The 22,894-nt window shown below is 45.8% G+C and overlaps 1 protein-coding gene across 1 annotated transcript in view; it reads left to right on the top strand.

Moving 5' to 3' along the window:
- Positions 1-22,894, top strand: part of COL23A1 (collagen type XXIII alpha 1 chain) — a 395,499-nt gene that overhangs the window by 205,356 nt on the left and 167,249 nt on the right. The window lies entirely within an intron of this gene.

The raw sequence follows: 22,894 nt of genomic DNA, 5'->3' as shown, positions 1-22,894 counted from the left end.
CCCTCATGACCACTGTGGGTATTGCCAAATCATGGCTTAGGACTCAGGAAAGAAAATAGTTCCTCCTTAAACTGTCAATCTATAATTATGTTCTATTTTTAATAGTACTGCTTAGCAGTACCTCATCCCCAGCCCCACACATGCATGATATCCCCCATGGTCAACATGCTGCACAATAAGGATACATTTGTTACAATTTGAACATACACTGACTCATCATTTTGTTGCCCAGAGTCCATAGTACACCTAAGAGTTCACATTAGGCTGTTGAACATTCTGTGGTTTGGACACATGTATAATGACGTGTCCACATTGTGGTATCCTATCCTACAACTCACTCAGCATTGTCATCCCCCCCACATCCCTGACCTTTTTACTGTCTCCATTGTTTTGCCTTTTCCAGAAGGTTCCATAATTGGAATTGTATAGTTTGTAGCCTTTTCAGACAAGCTTCTTTTACTTAGTGAGATTTATTTAAGGTTGCTTCATGTCTTTTCATGACTTGAAACTCATCTCATTTTAGCACTGAGTAATAGCATTGTCTGGATGGATAATGGCTTGTTTGTCCATTCATCTCCTGAAGAGCATCTTGACTGCTTCCAGGTTTGGGAGCTGCTGTAAACATCTGTGTGCAAGGTTTTGTTGTGTACCTAAGTTTTTAACTAATTTGGGTAAATACCAAGGAGGCTGCTAGATCATGTAGTAAGACTGTGTATCATTTTTTGGAAAACTGTTAAAACTGTCCTCCAAAGTGGCTATACTAGTTTGCATTCCCACCGGAAATGAATGAGCTTTCCTGTGGCTCCATATCCTTGCGAGCACTTGCTGTTGTCTGTTGTCAGGATTTGGGTCATTCTAATAGGCATGCAGTGGCATTTCATTGTTTTAATTTGCATTTCCGTGATGACACATGATATGAAAACTCTTCGTATGCTTATTTGCCATCTTTGTTTTTTTAGTGGGTGTCTATTAAGGTCTTTGGCCTGTTTTTAAATTGCATTATTTTCTTAATTTTGAGTTTTAAGACTTCTTTGTATATTTTGGATAAACTCCTTTATGAGATGCAACTTTTGCAGACATTTTCTGCCTGTCTGTGGCTTGTTGTATAGCCCATTTTTAAGTGATTGATTTAGATCCTGCCTAGTTGGGAAGATGGTAGAGTTGCATGATGCAAGGGGTGATATGTAATTTGAGCTACCTTTGACAGTCCATAAGGAGAGGCCTCTGAGCAGGAACAGAATCTGTGCTCGTTTCAGCACTGAGCATGATGGCAGATGCAATGAGGGCCTGTGTCCATGCAATCCCCATCCAGGGTGTAGGGTAGGGTGGGAGGCTCAGGGGTGCATGAAAACACCAGCACTTAGTTATGCCTCATGGCATAGCCATTAGATATGGTATTTAAGAAGATGAGGAGGCAACAAAGTTGAGGAGGCAATTGGCAAGTCACTGGATGATGAAGTCAGGGAGCCAGGACATAGGAAGTCACACTCTCAGATGAAAACCAGAGAAGTATACGTGCATGAGATCATAGACAAGAGAGGAATTCACTTAACACCTTGAGTTCTGTTGAATTGATGGACTTCGGTGTGGATTTTTCTCCTTTCCATTTTTCAGAGCATGGATAATGTTCATATTGATCTATGTTCATAAAGATAATTATTTAAAAAAAAAACAACCAATTGATTTATAAAGCTCTGCTGCCAATCCTAACCATGCTAAACTCTGAGTTCTATAGTGGCTTTGATGCAAGGGCCCAGAATGTGAGCCCCCTCAATTTTACCCCCAAAGCCATGGAAAGAACGGCAGAGGTTCGACCCTGAGCAGAACTCCAGACCCCATGTAGGACCTTCCTTAGGATGTGTTCCCAAGAGCAGAAAGCACCTGGGATGCTGAATCCCTGCCCTCCATCACCAATCCCACTGTTGTCAGACACAATCTGGCATGCTTTCCCAGGTGGCTGACATCAAAGCATCTTTCAAAATAAAAGACAAGACTAGACAACAGATGGGACTATAATCAGAGGCAGGTGCCAGCCCAAACTCTACATTAATTGAGCATCCACTGCATGTCAGCCATGCTATGGAAGCACATAACTGTCACCCCACTTGATTTTCGCCCATCTCAAAAGAGCCCTGTGGTGTCAATATCAACATCACAAAAGCAGATGGGGAAACTGAGGCAAGCCATGAGACTGGAAAACAGCAACCCTTTTACACAGTGCTTTAGACTTTAAGAGTTGCTTTGCATTTTTTCTCCTCTGATTTTCTCAGTAGTGCTGCCAGGTATCCAAGAGAATCTCTGTTCTGCAGAGGAGGAAATTCACAGCAGAAAGAATAACCTGCCCCACAGTATATAAGTCATAAATGGAAGAAGAATCAAACCTTCCAACTGGATTTCAGTTCAGCCCTTTCTTTTTTTTTAATTTTTTTAATTTTGTGTATTTTTACGTCATTTTTCATTTTTGCACAATGTATGCATTTTCTTTCTTTTTTGCTGTACAATAATTTTTATTTTTATTTATTATTATTATTATTTTAATTTTTTATTTTTTATATCTTTTTTCATTTTTGCACAATATATGCATTTTCATCTTGGTTATATCCCCATACAATTCCCACCCACCTTGTTTTGATCCTATTCCCTTCTCCCTCCCCCCATAGTGTGTCTCTGGTTTATAGTTGCTTGTTGGTTTTGATTTTTACTTTAATATAGTTAGTCTTTTTCTTGGTCCCTTATTTAGGTTTTCTAAATTCCTGCTATGAGTGAGACCATCCGGTATTTTTCTTTTTCTTTCTGTCTTATAAGCAGCACTATTTACAATAGGTAAGCTATGGAAACAGCCCAAATGCCCAAAAATAGATGACTGGATCAAGAAGATGTGGTACATATACACAATGGTATATTACTCAGCAATTAAAAAAGATAAATTCATGCAATTTGCAGCAACATGGATAGAGCTGGAAGGGATCATGTTCAGTTCTGCCCTTTTTTTTTTTTAAGATTTATTTTATTTATACAAGAAACCAGGGTACAGGTGAAATGCGTGGGAGGGTGAGAGGATTCACCAGAGACAGAGCAGGGAACAGAACAGGCAGACGGACTGAAATACACTGCTGAGGGGAGCAGCGGGCAACACAGGAGAGGTCTACCGCGCCATGTGGATTGCTCCGTGGCCAGCGGGGATTGAACCGGCACTGCAGACACTGTGGACAGCTTCACAGCACTGCTCTCAACCGCCTGCGCCACCAGGGAGGCCCCAGTTCTGCCCTTTCTACCCTGACTCTGCCTTCTGAAAAGGAGGTCAGAGATAGGACCTTCTGTAGTTTTTTAGACCAAGATCATTTACTGAACCCCCACTGTGTGCCATTTTTACACTGGTGAGCTCACTTAATTCTTGAGATGGCCTGGGAGAGTTGTGGGAAGAGATGATGACCTGCCTGTTATGGATGTGGTGTCTGAAAGCAGAGGATAAATAACCAGCCATCATGGCCCAGAGAGCAGTATTAGGAGGCCAGAGCCAGAAATTGTGACTGTTGGGTTTAATTGAGGAATTGTTATTTTAAAGAAAGTGGAGGACACTTAGTCCCAACCTACACAAGATTACTGAGTGACTACAGCTGCCCAGACAGTTCAGTTCTGAGAGCTGTCGGAATATAGTGGCCTGGCCCTAGCGCTACCCTTCCTCTGTTCAGCTCCAGAGAAAAGTATTAAATGTTCTGTCTCCAATAGAACGTCAAACATGCACATTTTACTGCCTCTCCCCCAGCAGCAACAAAGCAGAGGACATGACCAGAATCCAGATCAAATGGTTTCCCCTGAAGTCTCACTCCATCCTGTAGAGTGAGCACTTACCCTTGATTCCTGGGCGGGGCAGACCCACAGGACATTCCCAGCCTAAGGCAGTGAAGCTGCTTTAACAAATGTTTTTATAGCCTTTGTCCCGGAAAGGATTATAGAATTGTGTTGGCACCTGACACCGGAAGTCACTGTGAGTGATGAATGACTGCATGAATGAATATAAACTTGCCTGCAAGGGAGGCTGCCTGATTTAGTCCCTACCTGCAGCCTCAAGTAGGGAGTGAACTGGCACTTCCTCTGACCCCTCTGTTGCCATCCCCGAAAGAGCCCCAGTCAAGGAGGAAGAAGGCCCTGGGTTCTGATACTTTATTGTTGCGTAACATTAAGAAAGTCATTTCACTTGGCCAACAGTCAGTTTCCTCATCTGTAAAATGGGCTTTTTTATTCCTCTGCAGGAGGGGTTATCTACTAGATGGAGGATAGGGGGCACACCTGTCTACCTCCCCCCACCTCTGCCACTCACAGACACCTCTGCCTGGAATGGGTGAACCTCCTGACATTAACGTGGCGCATGATTGCAAAGCACAGTGCCAGGTTCCCGCCGTGAGGCCTGCTTCACTGAGCCTCAGTTTCCTTCTGGCACAGGATGCAAAATCTCTCTCCAGGACTGCCATGCAGTGAAGAGAGGGCATATGCCAGAGCTTGTGTATGTTTGGGGTTGCATTTATATAGAATCGTGATTTAATCCTCAGTACTGCAAGTGCAGTTCTGCACATGGTATAATCAATGCAGTTCTGATGACATGTTCAAGTAAGTGCTTTTCTTGGCATTTATTCCAACTATATTGCTGAAGGACAAAGGAAAATTTGGGGTCTTCATTGGCAGTCCCCTGGCCTAACATGCAAATACAGAATGCCCATACTCTCAGCATCTCTGTAACCATTTGGGGGACGATGGATGATTGAGCGTGACAGAGGGGTGGTCAGAGGGTGGGGGCTGAGAGGTCCTAGTCCAGCCATCTCCTAGTGAGCCACATTTGGGCACAGCCTGCAACCTGCCTTTGTCTGAGCCACCCACCTAGCTGCTACCTACTATTGCTTCTATCCCACGGTCCCTAGAGCCAAACATCTTCTCCGAATTGGTTTTGGCTCCCAGTTGCTTGGGATCTCTGTTTCTGTCAGGCCTGGCTTTTTGTCTAGTTTAGCAGAAGCTCCAGTTGGAATGGAACTTCGGGACAAATGCAGCTGCCTATAAGAAGTTTTGAAATTCCAAGGAGCACATGGAGGGGGGTGCGGAAAACCTTTGTACCTGGGAGGTATCCAGTAAGTGCTTGTGATTCCTCTCAGCATTCTCCTGGCACTGAGCAGAGGAGTGTAAGGGGCTCCTAAACCCTGTGTGGGATTAACCAGGACTGTGGCTCTCGGAGGAACCTGAAATCAAGCCCAAGTCCTCATTTTACTGAGGGAGAGACTGAATCTCCAGGGACCAGGCATGTCCAGGGTCACCCAGTGAGGAGCTGTTAGCACTAAGACAAGCCCTGCTGGCCCCTCTCCCGCCTGTGCCTCCTCCCCACTGCACACTCTGCCTCAGCCTGACCTTTCTGTCTCTTTTTTGTCTGCAGTAAATTGCACTCAGAGGTTGAGCTTGTCTTTGCCAATAATTTATTTAATACAGATTCACTGCAGGAATTATTTATAATAATATTAAGCCAAAAGCATACAGCATAGTACTGCTAATATTAATAGCATTAATGAGAGGTTAATCACACTGTCACTTCAAGCAAAGGGGAGATGAAAGAAGTAAAGTTCAAATTTAGATGAGATCTACCTTCTACAGGTCCACCCTTGGTAGAGTCGTCCTTCCAGCTTAAAGCCAGGTGTCAGCTGCCGGCTCAGAACCCTCAGTACTGGGGCATGACTCTGGCGGGCCATGGCGCCGGCAGTGGCAGGCAGTGTGGACTGTTTTCAAAGTTATTACTCCAGAGGCCATTACATCACCTGCAAGGAGCACCCTTCCACAGCAGGAGCAGATGTCCCACCTCTTCCTAAGACTGCTGCATGGTTTGACACCACTGTCAACCTGCTAGCCACAGCAGCCGCAAGTAAGTGCCCCAGATCTTCAGAGAGCTGCTTAGAGCAACAAAGAGCAGTCATAGGTGAACACTCAGATTGCAATCTTCTTAAAAGTTTAAAAGGGACCACACTGCTGCTGTTACTGTGGTGCCAGTGACGTGCTAGACCTCTCTGCTCCAGGTGCATTTGTGTAGGTTCAATAGTTCAATAAGAAGGTCCTAATATCCAACTTCAAAACAATTTCTAAACAAGTGGTTTACTCATTACAAGTTCAAACCACAAACAATTGTCCAAAACAAGTTTTCAAAACATGGATTTGAAATCATAGCAAACCAATCATACCTGTCCCATTAAAGGGGAGTCTTGGGTCCTGCTGATAAGGCCAGCAGGGCAGGGCCTTGGGCAAAAGTGACATGAGAGGAGATGCACCCTTTTGTTGAGACCTTAACCCATCACCAAACTCAGCTCCCAGCACAGAGAGGTAGGTGGTTCAATCAAGATCACACAGCGATTATGGGCAGAATCTGCCCAGACATTCAGTCTCTTCCAGCAGAGTTCAGCATCCATTCCGCACACCTCCAACATGTTTGTTCTTCTCCAGTAGAAAAACATTCTCCTTATGGAACCTACCCTTTAGGCTCCACAAGTGACATGGCTGTCAGTATTGATAACACACTTCAACAATGGCCTGGGTTACACTGTGGGAATTTTTAACACGTATGGAACCTTTTGTCCCAGACTAATCTACTTATTAAGAGAAAATGGAAAAGAGAGCAAATAGTGCTTTCAGCTTCCAATTAACAAAGAACACTAGCCCTCCCCTACTGGGTTGGGATTCTGTGCCCCCCTTTGGGAGAGGGGAGCATTCTGTTTTTATTTCTGCTTCCATGATGGTTTTCCTTGGGAATGGAATTCTGTTTCATGTTCTGAAATAAAATGAAAACAACAAAGGCTGCTACCAGGTCAGCCTCCCCTCAGCCTTCCCTGTGATGGCCTCCCAAGCCCAGGACTTTAGAGCTCAGTGTTTCCCATTGTTTGGGATGTTTTTTGCCCTTTCAAGGCCCAAAGCCCATATTCCCCTTGTGTTGTAGCCAAAAGGGAGGGGAAGTTACATTTCAGAATAGGGAGGAAAGAATCAGTCCCTGTTTTGCCGATCTATACAGCAGCCTTAGAGACGCGCTTCTCTTACTTATCCCCATTTTAGGGAGCAGGAAACTGAGGAATGTGGCAAGATAACAGAATTCTTTTACCAGCCTTCTCCTGAAATTGTAAGCAGGGCAGGGAGAACAGATTGAAACTCTCCAGCACTGAAGATTGGGGCAGGGGTACACAAAAGTCACCAGAGAGAGGGGTACCCAGTCTGGACCCCACTGCCTGGGTACAAGTCCAGTTCTTCCCCTTAGAACCTGTGATGTGGGACTGTTTCTTAGCCCCACCATCTTGGTTTCTTTCTTCATCTACAGAAGGGGGATGACCATGGTAGGCTGATTAAAGGAAGTGATTGAGGTGCCTGGCACAAAACAGATTTTTAGTAAATATTTCAGTTTCATTATTAATGACGTCAGCCTGACACTGAAGAGTTGGATTCTTGCCTCAGCTCTGCTGTTCTCCCCTTGTCATGGGGCAGTGATCCAGCACATGGCTATGGCCAAATTGGGCACAGCAGGCAATGCCACTTTCCTAAAACCTGGATGAAAGGGGGTGGCAGCAGGCAGTAGGGTGCAACTGTATTTCAGCAGGTCTGCAAGTGTTTCCTGTGCTCTGGATCAGACTCATTCAGAGAACTAAGGAATGAATAAGGCAGGCAGGGTCCCTGCCGTTCTTGAGCTTACATTCTAGTGGGGGCAGGGAGGTAGACATTAAATCTGTAATTACTTGCTAGTCTTTGCATAATACCTGAATCTCTGCAGTCCTGCTAAAACCGAGACCATGAGGAATAGCAAGGATTTAGTGCAAGACCCAGGCAAACTAGGACCACGTGTGTACCTAAGGCTTGTTTTCAGATTATGTCCCTCTGACCTTCTGTCTCCACCCACCAAAGGGCTTCCGTGTGATATAAGGTTAAACTCAGCAGCATGGTTGCTGTAAAGCTGAAGGACTGGCTGAAGGCCTGGCTGCCCTGGGTTTAAATGAGGGATGAAGTAGGAGGCTCAGCCTTAGGGCAGCAGGCCAGACTGGGCAGCCAGGAGCAAGCATCCTGGGACATGCCTGCAGACGTGGCTGAGACCCCTGGCTGAGACGAGCACACAGAGGCTGTTTCCAGATTCTTGTTAAAAAGGGAATAACAGATTCAGGGTTGAAATTTAGATAAGGGCTGCATTCCACGGGGGAGCTATCAGTCTAAGTCTAAGAGGGCAAGGATTGAGGCCGGAGTACAGACAAGAAGACTGAGCTACCTTGATAAAAATTATGGTATTTGTTTTTTTTTTTTTTTTTGAAAGATTTATTTATTTATACAAGCACTGGGTACAGTCAGAAGCACGGGAGGGTGAGAGAATTCACCAGAGCCAGAGCAGGGAGCAGAACAGGCAGACCAATGAGATACACTGCTGAGGGGAGCAGCGGGCGCGGCAGGAGAGGTCTGCACGCCATGTGGGACCCTCGCCAGCGGCCAGGGATCGAACCAGTGCTGCAGAGGCTGCCCCCAGCTTCGCAGCCCAGCGCTCAACTGCTGCGCCACCAGGGGAGGCCCAGTATTTGTAATTATAATCGTAACTAACCTTTACTGAGTGCTTTGTCTCCTACTTAATGCATATGATCTCATTTAATCACTGCAACTCTGAGTTAGGTGCTATTATTGGCCACAGTTTACAAACTATGAAACCAAGACACAGAGGTTAAGTAACTTATCCGAAGTCACACCTCAACTAAGTGGCAGAGGCAAGAGTTGAACCGATAGAGCACATGGGTGCAGGGTCCTACTTTTACCAGGTCCTCTGCACAGGACTGACTTCCTGCTGGCAACCCGAAGCTACTTTCTTGGGGCTGATCCTAGGACTAGGGGAAGGCCTTGACAGAGAAGTCCAGAACTAAAACATGAAGCTGAATAAATAATAGGCCCTGAATAAATGTTTGTTAATTGAACTTGAAGAAAAAATTGCAATTTTCTTTAGGCCAGGTCAGATGTTATTGCTGCAGCCCTGGTTCAGACTGTCCTCATTTCTGTGGGTATTTTGTGATCTTTATCCTAATGGTAGAGACAGGCCACATCTGTTCTGCTAATGAACCCAGTCTCCTTGGCTTGGATGAAGGGGAGCAGCTAGGAGGTAAGGGCATAACTACCTATAAAAACCATCTAATCAGATGTTGGTGTTCCTGGGCATTCTTTCAAATGTCTCTTTATCGTCAAGGGTTGGATTTCCTTCTGATATAGAGCCCGTGGTTTTCTGCTGTATAATGATATCTCGCTGGGGGAATGTAGGATGCCTGAGGAGGCAGTGCTGTGGTTTTCTCCCAGACAGAGAATCCAGAATATTGCAGGCCTGACTTCCCTCCTTGGGCAATGATTGTAAGCACAGTTCTGCTACTGGACAGAGGTCAGATTCTTTACCTGTAAAAATATTGGCAATACCTAAAAGGTAGATACAACAAGGAGGGCAGGGTTCTCTGACATTAATCTGAAGGCAAAGGTGAGCAGAGTCAAGCCTTGCCTGTTGTGTCCATGAGTGTCTTGTGTGCATGTGTGTGCATACATCTGTTTGCGTTTGTATGTTGTACTAGTGTACGTGTAGGTGTATGTTTGGGTGTTTGTGTGCATGTGTGTCCTATGCATGTGTTGTGTGCTTGTGCACATGTGTGCAACCAGAACGGCTGTCCATCAGGGAGGAGTGGTTCTGCCTTGCCCCGAATTCTAGTAAGCACAAGCCTCATTTCAAGATAAAATGCTACCAATAGGGTGTTAGGAGTGTTTTTGCCAGGTCACAATTCTTTCAATATTATTTGTCAGCAGGATCTATGTGCTAGTTCTTAACCACATAAAGTCCCCTTACTTCTGGAAAATCCACTCTGATGGGCAAGATGCACACCTCCACAAGGGGTAGGAGGTGACTGAAATGAGGCCAGACTTTGGATTGGGGTCAGGATGTGATGGTCCTGGATGTCCCTGGTCTCCTCTCACCCTCTGTGCTCCCCATCTCAGTAATCAGCCCCCTCTGGGTATCTGGATACCCAGAGCATCCTCAGAAACTCCCATGCCAGATTCCATTGGTTGCCTACTTAGTTGTGTGATTTTGAACCAGTTATTTAATTTCTTAGAGCCCTAGTTTTCTCATTTATAAAATGTGAATGATACTAGTATCAGTGGTGAGAATTATTTGAAAGTTTTAAAAATTTATTTTTTTTTTTTTATAATTTTTTTTTTTTTTAAGATTTATTTATTTATTTATACAAGCACTGGGTACAGTCAGAAGCGCGGGAGGGTGAGAGAATCCACCAGAGCCAGAGTGGAGAGCAGAACAGGCAGAAGGACCGAAGTACACTGCTGAGGGGAGCAGCGGGCAGCAGGAGAGGTCTGCGCGCCATGTGGGACCCTCACCAAGTGGCCGGGGATCGAACCGGCGCTGCAGAGGCTACGGGCAGCTTCGCAACCCAGCGCTCAACCGCTGCGCCACCGGGGAGGCCCATGTTTTAAAAATTTATATGAGGTTATAGACATAAGGAACACACCCATATCTCTTTACCATACTACATTATCCTGGTCCAGGCAATAGCTCCTCCATGAGCTCTTCCCTTCCAGATGTATACCCTCCAGCCAGAACACCAGCCCTGCCACCAGAGGGGTCCTCCCTGATCCAGGCAGAGGAGACAGGTGCTGATCACCAGTTGCCAGCCAGCAGTTGGAAGCAGTGACTCAGACCCCTGCAGGGCAACCCAACACCCTGTGGGCCTCCTGAATGAGGCAGAGGCTGTTAAGTGTCTGTTTCTTTGCCCATCTCTTAAATTATAATTCTCTCCAGGAAAGGAAGTTCATTCTCCTCTCTGTATCTGGTCCCTGGCAAATAGTAGTTACTAGTAAAATATATTTAACTAGTAAATGGGAGGGTCTGGACTGAGTAAGGAGAATGACATCCAGTCACATGATGTTTAAGGATTTTGTGATTTTTTTTTTTTTAATCTGACCCTCTGTCCCTGGTCTGTACCCAGAGGTACCCTGGTATGCCCTATTTTGCCTGCCTTCCTTCAGGGTACAGATCTACACCTACCTCCTCCGCCTGGCAGGTTCACCCACCAAGCCCTGACAGCTCCTCCCCGGAAGTTACCTCTGGCCCCGCCCAGCTTCCCTCTGCAAGGCTGTTCTGAGACACCCTGCCCATCCGCAGCCTCTTGTGGTGGTGCCCTCGAGGAGCTCACAATCTAGTTGTTCGCCTCTTTTTCTCCACTGGGCTGGGAGTTCTTTGAGGGCAAGAACCGTGCCCTCTCTCCTCAGTGCCCCGGTCTGGTACAGACCAAGAATCGCAGCGTCTGTTAATGTCCACCTCACTGCTTGTCCACGAGGTCCCCATACTCTTTGTGGAGACAAAGAGGGCCTCTGGCCTTGTGACCCTCCTGGCAGCATATAAATACATGCAAGAGTGAATTCATTTGAAGTGTGTCTGTGTATCCTTCCGCCTTCGGAGAGTTCAACAGAATAGGAATGTTCCGGGAGGTGAGATCCAAGTAGAGAAGGAACTTGGCATTAGTGCAACATGGTACTTGAGCAGGGCTGGCCCTGGAACGAAGAAACTCACAGATCCTGCCCCCTGCACCCTGTGGGGGCACATGGTTGCTTTTAGACATGGGGCTAGTTTGAATCCAGTGTGAACTAAGCATGGTGAGCTTGGTGTCTGCAGCCCACCCACAGCAGCATCTCCTCACTCACCCAGCAAGGCAGGGCCATCCCCACATACCATGTAACCAATTTGATGAGGACCCTAGTCAGGAAATAGAAAGTATACAGGTATTAAGCAGGTGTCAGGGTCATTGACTGGGTTTTATCTCCTCCTTGGGAGGGCTGGAGTCGGAACCCAAGTACCCATGCTTGCTAGGGGAGAAGGAATTAGCATTCGCATTGTCCTGGCTACTTGCGAAGAAACTGAGGCACTGGCTCCTTGACAACATGCTCTCTCCTTTTTTGCGAGCAGAGAGGCAAGACACCTGAGCTGCATTTTGGCTGCCAGAACCCTGGCCCTTGCCCACACACACCGCCAGCACCTAGTGGGCCTGGTGGTCTTGCTTTCCCTTCCAGCAGGGTTGTGGGTTCCATCTGCTTTAGCTAGGTGGGGAAGAGGCGGGGAGGGGACCTGAGAAGTGGACCCAGGGAATTCTGCTTTCTGGTTCTCTTTCCCACACAGACATTTACCTGCCTTTGGAGGCGGTAGGAAGTGGAAGAGGAAATTTTTTTAAGATTAATTGTAGTTAATGCCAGAGGCTGGGCATGCTTCTGGGCCCCATGCTAGGTAGTGGTGGTATAGACCACAGTCCCTGTCCTCGGAGAGGGCACACTGGGTTAAGGCTCTAAAAATAAAGTCTAATAAAAATTAATAAATCCATAAGTAAGTAAAGGACTGTATGGCCATATGAACTCTACAATACAGGTGAAATTAACAAAGACCCAACAATTAAGGGTGGCACAGGGAAAATAAAGGTATATAGAATGCTAAAATAAAACCATTACGTGTGGAGTCAACATTAGAAATTATTCTTGACTGAGAATCAGAGAAATGTAGGTTTGTTTGCATGAAAAGAAAATTAAACAGACAAAAATATGAAATGAAATCTAGGTTTCCTCTCCCTCCTGCCTCTAGATTTTCTTCCAGAAGTAACCACTATCGCATCAGAAGTAGGGGTGGGCCTCGGTTTTTCCTGTGTTACAAGCCTGTTGAAAAGCAGTTATTCTCTGAAAGTGTTCTGTCCTTTTAGACTACCCCTTTCTCGCCCTTTCACTAGAGAGAGCCACCTTGTCTTGGGGACTTTAATGCCTTCCTTGGTGTTTCTGAAAAGCCAGCTTCTTCAGCACCCAATTTAAGCTACGTGAGGCATGCGTGTGCACTCACCTGCTATCATCTCTCCCATTCCAAAGTTCCAGGCAGCCTGGTTTATTGCTCTTCCTTTTAGCGTCTTCCATGTGAGTACATATAACATTCAAGGCCCTCATCTGCTCTGAGCAAGAAGAGTAGGCCAGCCTTACTGTAACTTTATCACGTATTTTAAATTTCTAGTCTAGCTAGTTGTCACTCATGACTCTTCTTCAGAATCATCGGAGATGTTCTAGGTGTTTCCTCTAGGTGAAATCTTATGTTATTTTAAATTCCAAAGTAAAGGTGTATATAAGGTTGTTGGTATCTCATCAACTTAATAGATGGAGAATAAGCATCTTTTGAAAGTTGAACATTCATCTTCTTCTTCCAGAGCAAGGGTGCCATCCCATCCAGTGTTTGCCTTCTCACTGCCCCTCAGTAGAGCTGTGTTAAGTTTTGTTCCGATAGACCCTGCTGATTTAATGTTGTGTTTTATCCTTTTTCTGCTGCTATTATATATGAATTAGTTTTCCACTATGCCTTCTAACTGGCCATTATTAAACTATGGGCTCGCCATGTATTTTTACATACGAAATTTTCCTCTATCAGCTTTGGTATCTTCTCTCATTATTTCTAGTGATCTTGAGCTTGTTCTCATGGATGTGAGGTATATATATTGTATGTAAATAGTTATGTTTTCCAAGTTCCCTTCCGACATTAGCTTTCCTTTCTTGTGGCTTCCAGAAACCGTTCCATATTTGTGTCCTTTGCATTCTCATCTTTCCTTCACTTTTATGGGGATGCTTTCTTTTGTTTCCACATGAGGTTGATAGCATGTTGGATTGTGCATAGTGATATTTATTTTTAATGATGAAGGGGAGAAGAGTCACCATCCTTTTGTCACAATTTAACCAACCAGGCATGAAAACAAACATTTTTTCTGTAAGCATTACTTAAACATACACAAAACTTTGCCATCTGGACAATTTAAAACAAATGTTGGGTCAGAAATAAAATATAAAAATTGAGCCACAGTATGTTTAGAGAATAATCTAAAGAAAAACAGACTGTATTCATCAGAAGTCTTGAAACATAAAACAACTTAAGTAAAAAGGAGAATTCTTGACTCAGAAAACAAGCAGCAGAAGCATAAAGAAGCAGGTGGCCTCAGCCGGGCTGTGTTGTGGTCCATCCTTCATCATTTTCCAAAGTAAATGCAGAACTGGACACACTGTAGACCAGACAGTCCTCAGTAATCCAGGGTTGCCTTTGGGGAGGGGAAGGTATAAAGGGGTGGTTGGGTCCTTGGTGTGGGAGCACCACTGGTAATGTGGTATCAGTAATAGCAAAAGAGCCAAAATCAAGCTTAGCAACTCATACTGACCTCATTCTCATACTGATGTTCTGATATTTTTTCATGAGTGCTGACCACCCTAGGGGCCTCCCATCCTCAATATGGTGTGAGCATCTGCATGGCTGAGAGATGGAGGAAACAAGGGATCTGGTTATCAGTGGTCTCTGTGAGCCTGATGGGCCACTGCTCTTTGTCCAGCAGCACAGGTTTATTGAGGGATGACAGCATGCAGTGGAAGGGTTGGGGTCAAGGCCAATGGAGCTCAGTGCTTTTGCAAATGTCTTTTTGCCTGGAATGCTCTTTTTCTTCCTGGCAAACTCCTCCTGCTGCAGACACAGCTCAGAAGTCTCTTCTTCCATGCACTGTGCCTTGTTGGCAGAGTTGACTCCTCCCTTCTGGTACCATCACAGACCTCGTACCTGCCTGTCCTCATTGACCATATCCATGTCCTTTCTGGGCTCTGGTCCTTCATTGTTCAATGGAATTGATACAGGGCAGCAAGGGGCACTAAAACTGGCCAAGGACACTGCCCAAATAGTTTACTGATCACCATGTGATTTCTTCACCTGAGCACACAATTGCAAGACTACTCCAGTTCAGAGAACAACAATAATGGGATTTATTTAACAAACCAGGGAAAAACAAAGAGTTAATGAGGCCAAAAATGGCCATTTACCTCACTTGAAGCAGTGCCCAGTGGTTTTTTTTTAATTTATTTTCCTTAAAAGATTTGTTTTTAGGGGCCTCCCCGGTGACTCAGTGGTTGAGCGCTGGGTTGCAAAGCTGCCCGCAGCCTCTGCAGCGCCGGTTCGATCCCCGGCCACCGGGTGAGGGGCCCACATGGCGCGCAGACCTCTCCTGTCTCGCCCGCTGCTCCCCTCAGCAGTGTACTTCGTCACTCTGCCTGTTCTACTCTCCGCTCTGGCTCTGGTGAATTCTCTCACCCTCCCGTGCTTCTGACTGTACCCAGTGCTTGTATAAATAAATAAATAAATATTTTAAAAAAAAAGATTTGTTTTTATTTATTTATGCATAGAAGAACTGAGATTTAGGCCAGAGGTCAGGGGGCTGAGAGGATTCAACAGAGACAGAGTGGGGAGCAGAAAAGGCGGAGATACTGAAATACACTGCCAAGGGGAGCATCAGGCAAAGCAGGAAAGGTCTGCTGTGCCACGTGGTTCAGCTCCCTGGCCAGGGATCGGACTCAAGCCGCAGTGGCTGGTGATAGCTTGATAGTGCTGAGACTTTAACCCCTGCACCATCAGGGAGGCCCATTGTGTGTCACATGTTTTAAAGCCCTAAACACAAACACTCCCAAGATGGCATCTTCCCGTCTCTGAGCAAGGCAGAGCACATGGCAGCCAGACAGTAGGCCGGATCTAACTCAGGAAGACAGCAGAAGACACAACAGGAGATGCTCCCAGAACTGCCAAGATGCCCCAGCACAGCACCAGACAAGAGGCACTCAAAACAGCAGCTGCAGAGGCTGACCTACCCAACAAACAGCCACACTCAGACAGCTCCGGGAGGCACCTGGTCTGGGTCTCCACCTTCCCTGGAAGAGCAGCAAAGCTGGGAACAGTTTCAGTCTCTCAGCTACTTGCAAAGCCTCCGAACTTTCCCTCTCTGAGCTTGGCCTCTGGAGTCCTCTCCATGTCCTTTAGAGGCCCGCAACAGCCTTCTGGAAGATCGGCGTGGTGGGGGCAGAAATCGCTGACCCCAGGATTCCTGAAGATCCGGAAACACTGAAATCCCAAAAGCTGAATCCTAAACTCTGAATCCTGGGAGCTGTTTCTCCTGTCCCTTATATTTCTTATCAGTCTCCACCCCCACCAATACTTTATTCGCATTCCGCCTGGGGCTATCCATCCTCACCAGCAAACACCCCCACCCCCACCCCACCCCCCAGAGAGCACCACCTGTAACAGTCTTTGGTTTCAGCCACTGGTACAGAAAGACTGTTTGAACAATGAAGGTGGTTGTGATGATCGAGCCCGTGACTAAGGTGCCAGCATCCAGTGGTATGGCACCTCCTACTGATGGCCATGGTATCTCTTGGGGGATCTGGGGTGGCGCTCGGTGAGTGGCTTTATCCTGCAGTTTTGACTTCACTGCCGGAATAGAGGCAGGGCAAGTAGAAGGCCATGGGGAGACATGGGGTACATGACACTCCGATCTGAGCCTATTTTATTTGTATTATTTCTAGGAATCTCACTGAGGACAAGAAAAGACTCCTGGAAGTTCCCTTTAATAATCTCTTTTAAAAACAATTTTTCAGAAGTTGGACGGGTCTGTGGTTTTGAAGCCTCCTTGGGGGTGGCCTCCCCCATCTGTCACTTTCTGGGTTCCCGCAGGAGGCTGGAAGGCGCCATCAGATTCTTGTTTTTTTCACAGAAACATTTGTTCTTTTCTTTTCCTTGGCCTCATATTGTCTTTCTTGGAAAGCATTGCAGATGTCAGGCAAAGTTAACACACAGGGAAGTGCTTCAAACAATAACTGTGCTCTTGTGAGCCATCCCTATCTGGAACTACAGGGGCAACTCAGGGCTCTATACTTCAGACATCTGCAGGGTCCCAGCCCATTTAGACCTGTCCTAGGATAGACATGGTGTCAGAAAGCAGTAGTTTGCACATTGTGAACCCGATGTGTCATGGAAAGGGCCTGGGACTTGGGAGGTGCCCCCAGGCTGAAGGACCTTTGGCTGTCACTGGCTGAGTGTGACTCTGGGGGTGTTGCCACAATTGAAACAATCCCTTTCAGATCTCCAAGAAGAGGGTGGAGAAGCAGCATTTCTAGCATCTGCCTTATGGGAGGGAGGCGCAAAACTTGATGGATCAGAGCGTGGGTTCATGTCTGGCTCAGCCTTTGCTTGCTGAGTGACTCTGGCAAGTTCTTTCTCCTCTCAAAGTCTAAGTCTCCTCTTCAATGAATTGAGGACAACACAAAGATCAAGTGAGACAATGCTTGAAAAGCTGTAAGGATCACATTGGCACACAGTAGTATTAATGGTCCCTAAACAACAGTTTGACTTAGTTTTTCAACTTTACATTATTGTAAAAGCAGTGTACATTCCATGGACACTGTACTTCAAATTTTGAATTAGGGCTTTCTGGTTTTCACCTTCAGTACCATACTCAATAAATTACATGAGCTATGCAACATTTTATTATGAAATAGGCTTTGTGTTAGGTGATTTTGCCCAACTTATAGACCAATGTAAGGGTTCTGAGCACATTTAAGGTGAGCCAGGCTAAGCTACGATGTTTAGTAGGGTTGGTGTATTTTATGCATTTTCAACTTAGAATATTTTCAGCTTCCAGTGGGTTTGTCGGGACATAACCATATCATAAGTCAAGAAAGATCTATAGTTTTATGTGTGTCTGATTTACAGAATAGCTCAGTAAGTTATAGTTTTCATTCATTCATTTACCCCCATTCGCTTCTTACTACTATTGCAATCCTATTACATAGATTTGGCAAATAATGGATACCTTAGGGTTTGAAAGATGCAAAGGTGGGTGACAATACCAAGTGTTCAATAGCAGGGGTGCAGAGCACCAAGAGCTCCCATACACTGCTAACTGGAATGCAAAAAATCTGGCAGTGTCTTACAAAGGTGAGTCCCATTCTTAGGTATTTACCCTAGAAGAATTAAAGCTTGTTTTGCATAAAAAACTGTATGCAAAAGTTTGTAGCACATTATTCATAGTTACCAAAAATTAGACCCAATTACTCAAACGTCCAGCAATGGAAATGGAAAAAGAAGCTATGATACATGCATACAACAAAATACTATTCAGCAATAAAAAGGAACTAACTATTGATACACAAAAGAGTGTGTGTGAATTTCAACCTGAACTAAAAAAAAATACAGAAACACTCCGTATATATGCTTGCATTTGCAGTCATTCTTGGTTTAACATTCTAGTCAATGACATTTTGGTCAACAATGGACCATATATATAATGGTGGTCCATAGGCCCTACCATACAGCTTAGGTATGTAGAAGGCTAGACCATCTAGGTTTGCGTATTGCTCTCTATGACATGTGCACAATGGCCCAAATGATCTAGTGATGCATTTCCCACAATATACTCTGTCAGTAAATGATGCATGGCTGCTATGTGACATTCTGGAAAAGGCAAAGCTACAGGTACAGTTACTGCAAGCAGGGCTTCAAACATACTGGTACACGTGTGCTCATAGCAGCATTATTCACGTAGCCACAGGGTGCCAGCCCAAATATCTGTCAGCAACAAGATAAACAAAATGTGGTCTGTATACGTATGGAATATTATTCAGCCTTGAAAAAGAATGGAATTCTGACCCAGGTCACAACATGGATGAACCTTGAAGATATTGTTGTTACAGGGTGTTAAGAAAGTGTTACTCAGTGTAAAGTGGAACAAGTCAGACAGACACAAGAGGGTAAATACTGTGTGATTCCACTCACATGATGCTCCTAAGTTAACTCTTAGAGACAGAAAGTAGAATGGTGGTTGACAGGAACCGGGGAGTAAGGAGTCAGGAAGGGAGGCAATGTTTAGTAGGTACGATTTCTGTTTGGGAGGATGAGAAAGGTCAAGAAATTGTGATGTTGGTTGCACATCACAAACATACTTAGTATTATTGAATTGTATTGTTGAAAACGGTTGAGAGGGTAACTTTATGTTTGCATATTTTGCCACAATTTTTTCAAAAACTTTGGGGTCAGAGAACAGAGAGTGCATGCCAGTGATTAAGGGTGAGAGGTCAGAGATGATGCAACTGTTTGATTCCTTTGACTAAAGTGGTGGCAGCCATAACAAACACCTGCAGACCAAGAAGAATGAATTTTCATCCATGTACATTTAAAACTATTATTTTTTTAAAGATAGAGGCGTTTCCAGCTGGGCTCTGACTCTTCTTCCTGGTTCATTCATTTAGCCAACAAGCATTTGTTAACTCCGCTATGCGCTCGGCTCAGCCCTAGGAACCAGCATCCCCAGCAACCTCAGGGGTGGATGTGGGTGCCTCCCACGACACATGAGCAGAAGGAGAAAAGAGCAACATGGCCATTTTAGTTTGATCTTGATATAAATCATGTCAGCAAATTTCCCCTTGGGGATGGCTCTGCATTGTGGTGGCCCTGCATGTCTGAATACCTTCTTGCTGGTTTCTAGCTATATGTGTTTGTACAGCAGCTCTCCACATCTCCCTTTGTCTGCTTTCCTTTATGCTCTGGTTTTAAAAACCATCTCTGGTTTTGCCTGTTGTTTGTGTTTCATTGTCCCACCCCCACCACTTGAGCACGGGTGTTTGAAAACAGCTCCCTGTTGGGGGGCTTTCAGTGTGTTTCCCCAGCCTCCCCCAGGCACTGTAGGGTCCTCCATGCCTCAAGCCACTGCGGTCAACCCAACCTGCTATCAGCTACTCCCTCCCCTGTTCCCAGAGATCAACTAAAAGAGTCAATAGAGTTCCAAGTGAGAGAGACTGACTTCAACCACAACAATAGAGTATGTTGGGGCAGGTATAGGCTCACAAAACTTAAAAGCCCCAGGCTCCCCTGGCTTCAGGCTTGGCTGGATCCATTGGCTAACTAGTGTCCTCAGGACCCTCTGTCTCTGTATCTCTGCTTATCTTTCTCTCCTCAGGGGCCTGGTCCTCCCTTTGCCTCCCAACAACCCCTTCCTCTGTGCTCAAAGTTTCAGTTCCTCAGCTCCTCCCACCTCCTGCTAAGAAACACTGAGCTATGTCAGTCATTCCTTGTTATGATCATCCTTGAAAGAAGCAGTTTGCCAGGGTTTCCTTTAGAAGGTGGCATCCATGCACGTGGCATGGACACAGGCCCCTTCTGCCCGCCCTTCCTGGGTATACCCTCCATGGTTCAAGGGCCTCCGTCCCTGGGTGACCTTACCCACTGCTTATGCTCCCCATACCTCATGGGGGCCCTCTGAGCCCACTGCCTTAGACTCCGACTGAACAAACATGCCAGGGAGTGATGCAAAATGCAATCATTTCTCCATTTCTTCTTTGTTGATCTGCTTAACAGGTGCTGTCGAGATAGCAGCTCCATGCCCAGGCCTTTGGGTTCGGGATACAATGATGAAGATGTTACTCTCTGCCCTGTCTATGAAGAGAGACATTTGCAGGAAAGGCACACTCAGAAGGTCCTATCGTGTAAAAACAATGGGACCCAGGAAAAGGCCTTTCAATTTCTTGATCTAAGTAGGTTTCATTGGTTCTAAATCTTGAAAATAGGGACCAAAAATAAACTCACTTTTATTATCTTATATTTCACAACATGTAAGTTGTCACTATAACTTGGCGAGAATTTTTTTAATGAAAAAAGAATGATTTTTCCTTTTTTGTTTTTCATGTTTGCTTGAATTTTACCAGTATGTTATATGAAAGCACATAGGTTTGCAATTTCTCTTGCCATGGATTTGCATCCTATTGTTTACTGTCACGAATAACTTTCTCAAACAGCAAGTGCATCTGCAACACACAAGGGCCTGGGAAGGCAGAGCGGACACAGCCCTGGTGCCCTGACTAGCAGGTGGCCTAATGGGGGCCTGATTTTATACAGGGTCCACTTGATCATCGCAATTTTGTATTTTGTGTTGTGATGACTAAGGCATTAAATGGTCACATGAGGATCTCCCCCCATTGATGGTGCCCAAAAATGTTTTTTCTCCTGACACATAAGTCTGCTCTATTGCTGCTTTAGGTCCTTACACCCCTGCACAATCGCCCTGAGACCCTTCAGTGAGACCCTCAAGGTGAAGTCCAAGCTCCTGGCAAAGCCCATCCCCTCTTCCTGAGCAGCCCTGCCTGGCCACTCTTATTTCTTTCTTATTTTTTCTTATTATTTTTCAATGTAACATTGTATTATAACATTATTTAAGTTTCAGGTGCTCAGCACTGAGAATCAACATGTGTAGCCACTACAAGGTCACCACTAAGAGCCCAAATCTACCTTTCACCTTACTATTCCTTGTCGTGATGATCCTCAAAAGAAGCAATCTGATCTTTGTCCAATGTATCTACTTCCCTTCCCCCTTTCTTGTTGGAGGATAAGGTCACTTTTTAAGGTTCTGGGTGGACATGAATTTTGCAGGGACACTATAACCTAGTACATCACAAGAGGTAATATATTGCCAGGTTCAGGGTACTGGGACATGGATGTCTTTTTGGGGGGTGCCTGTCTGTCACATTAATCCTCTCAGCAATTAGATGAGGCAGGTACAGTTACCTCCACTTCATAGGCAGGAAACCAAGGCCTAGAGAGGGCACCTGACTTGTCTAAAGTCACACAGCTGATCAGGAGCAGAGCTGGGACTGGAACCCAGGTTTTCAGACACTAAGGCCTGTACTCCTGTACAGCTGTGTTCCTCAGAGCTCAGTTTAAGAGCCTTACTTGGTTCTAAACCCCTCCTCACTGCAGGGCCCCTTGTATGCCCCTGTCCTCCCTTCCTGCTGTCCCTTCCAGATCTTAGCTCAGCACAAAGCTCATGTCTTAAGATTACACCAACAGGCACAGAAGGCAACAATGGCCCAAATGCCCAAAGGCAGACTGGGGTGAGGGAAGTGACACTTATTTTCTGAATCCTCCTTTATTTCATTAAATTTCATTGAATTCTGATTTAATTCCTACAAACAGTCCTGAAGTGTCATTATTATTAGCCCCATTTTACAGATGAGGAAACTGAGGTGCAGAGATTGACCTGCCCAGGCTTCTTGTTTATAAATGGCCAAATCTGGACTGGAATTCCAGTCTATTGGGATCCAAACCTGGGCCCCTTGATGGTCCTGCCAGACTGGTCTTGTGTCAATGAAGCTCTTCCTACCCCTTCCCTGGGACTGTTTGCACAGCCTGACACAGGACAGGGTGGTTCAGCTGACACCAACTCCCGGGCAGGCAGTGACACAGAAAGCCTCCACCTGTGCAGCAGGTGGCCCTCATTGACACGTCTTTGACATTTGCTCACTGGACACCAGAGAAGTCCCAGATGCTCAGCTGTCCTGCTCCTTTGAAGTTCATGCCAAACAGCACTGAGCGGGACCCCAGAGTGTCGGCCAGGGAGGGGAGCAAGCCTCTTGGGGACACTGAAGCTGGATGGACAGAGCTGGGAGACCAGTGCAGCTCAGCTGATTCCCTCACCCTTGTCCAGGACTGAGGGCCTGTAATTCCAGTGTGGAACCTTTGATGTCACTCCATCTATCCAGTCTCAGTTACCCTGTTTGTCGCCTGAAAGGGTAAAGCTGCCAACATTCCCTCCCTGGCAAAATAGGCTGAGGCACCGGAGCTGCTGAGGTTTGAAAAACAGTTCGGCTTCCTTCCTGTTTCTTCAGAGATATGACCCAAACACCACTTTGAGGCCAGAACACCAGGGTTTCTGAAATGAACTAACTCACTGGAATAGAATAGTAACTAGCCCTGTAAAAACAGTTTGACTAGTCAGAGATCTTTGGGAAGTGACCTGGGGAAAGTGGCTGGAGGAGGCTGCCCCTGCCCCACTGCCCCTCAGCAGCTAGTGCTGGGTACCTGTCTATGCCAGCCCCAGGCTGAGTAGGTCCAGATGAGCCCTGCATGGGGCCAGCCCTCAGGAAGTCCCAAGCCTCCAGGGACAGATCGTGACTGTGGGCTCTGTTGGGGTCTGTTTGGGTCTCCTCCTTGCCTGTCCTTATCTTT

Source organism: Talpa occidentalis, unplaced genomic scaffold (assembly GCF_014898055.3).
Source record: "Talpa occidentalis isolate TD23 unplaced genomic scaffold, MPIMG_talOcc4v2.1 talOcc4.9, whole genome shotgun sequence".
NCBI lineage: Eukaryota > Metazoa > Chordata > Mammalia > Eulipotyphla > Talpidae > Talpa > Talpa occidentalis.
Note: the sequence above shows the minus strand (reverse complement) of the source record. Positions and strands in the feature narration are given on the sequence as shown.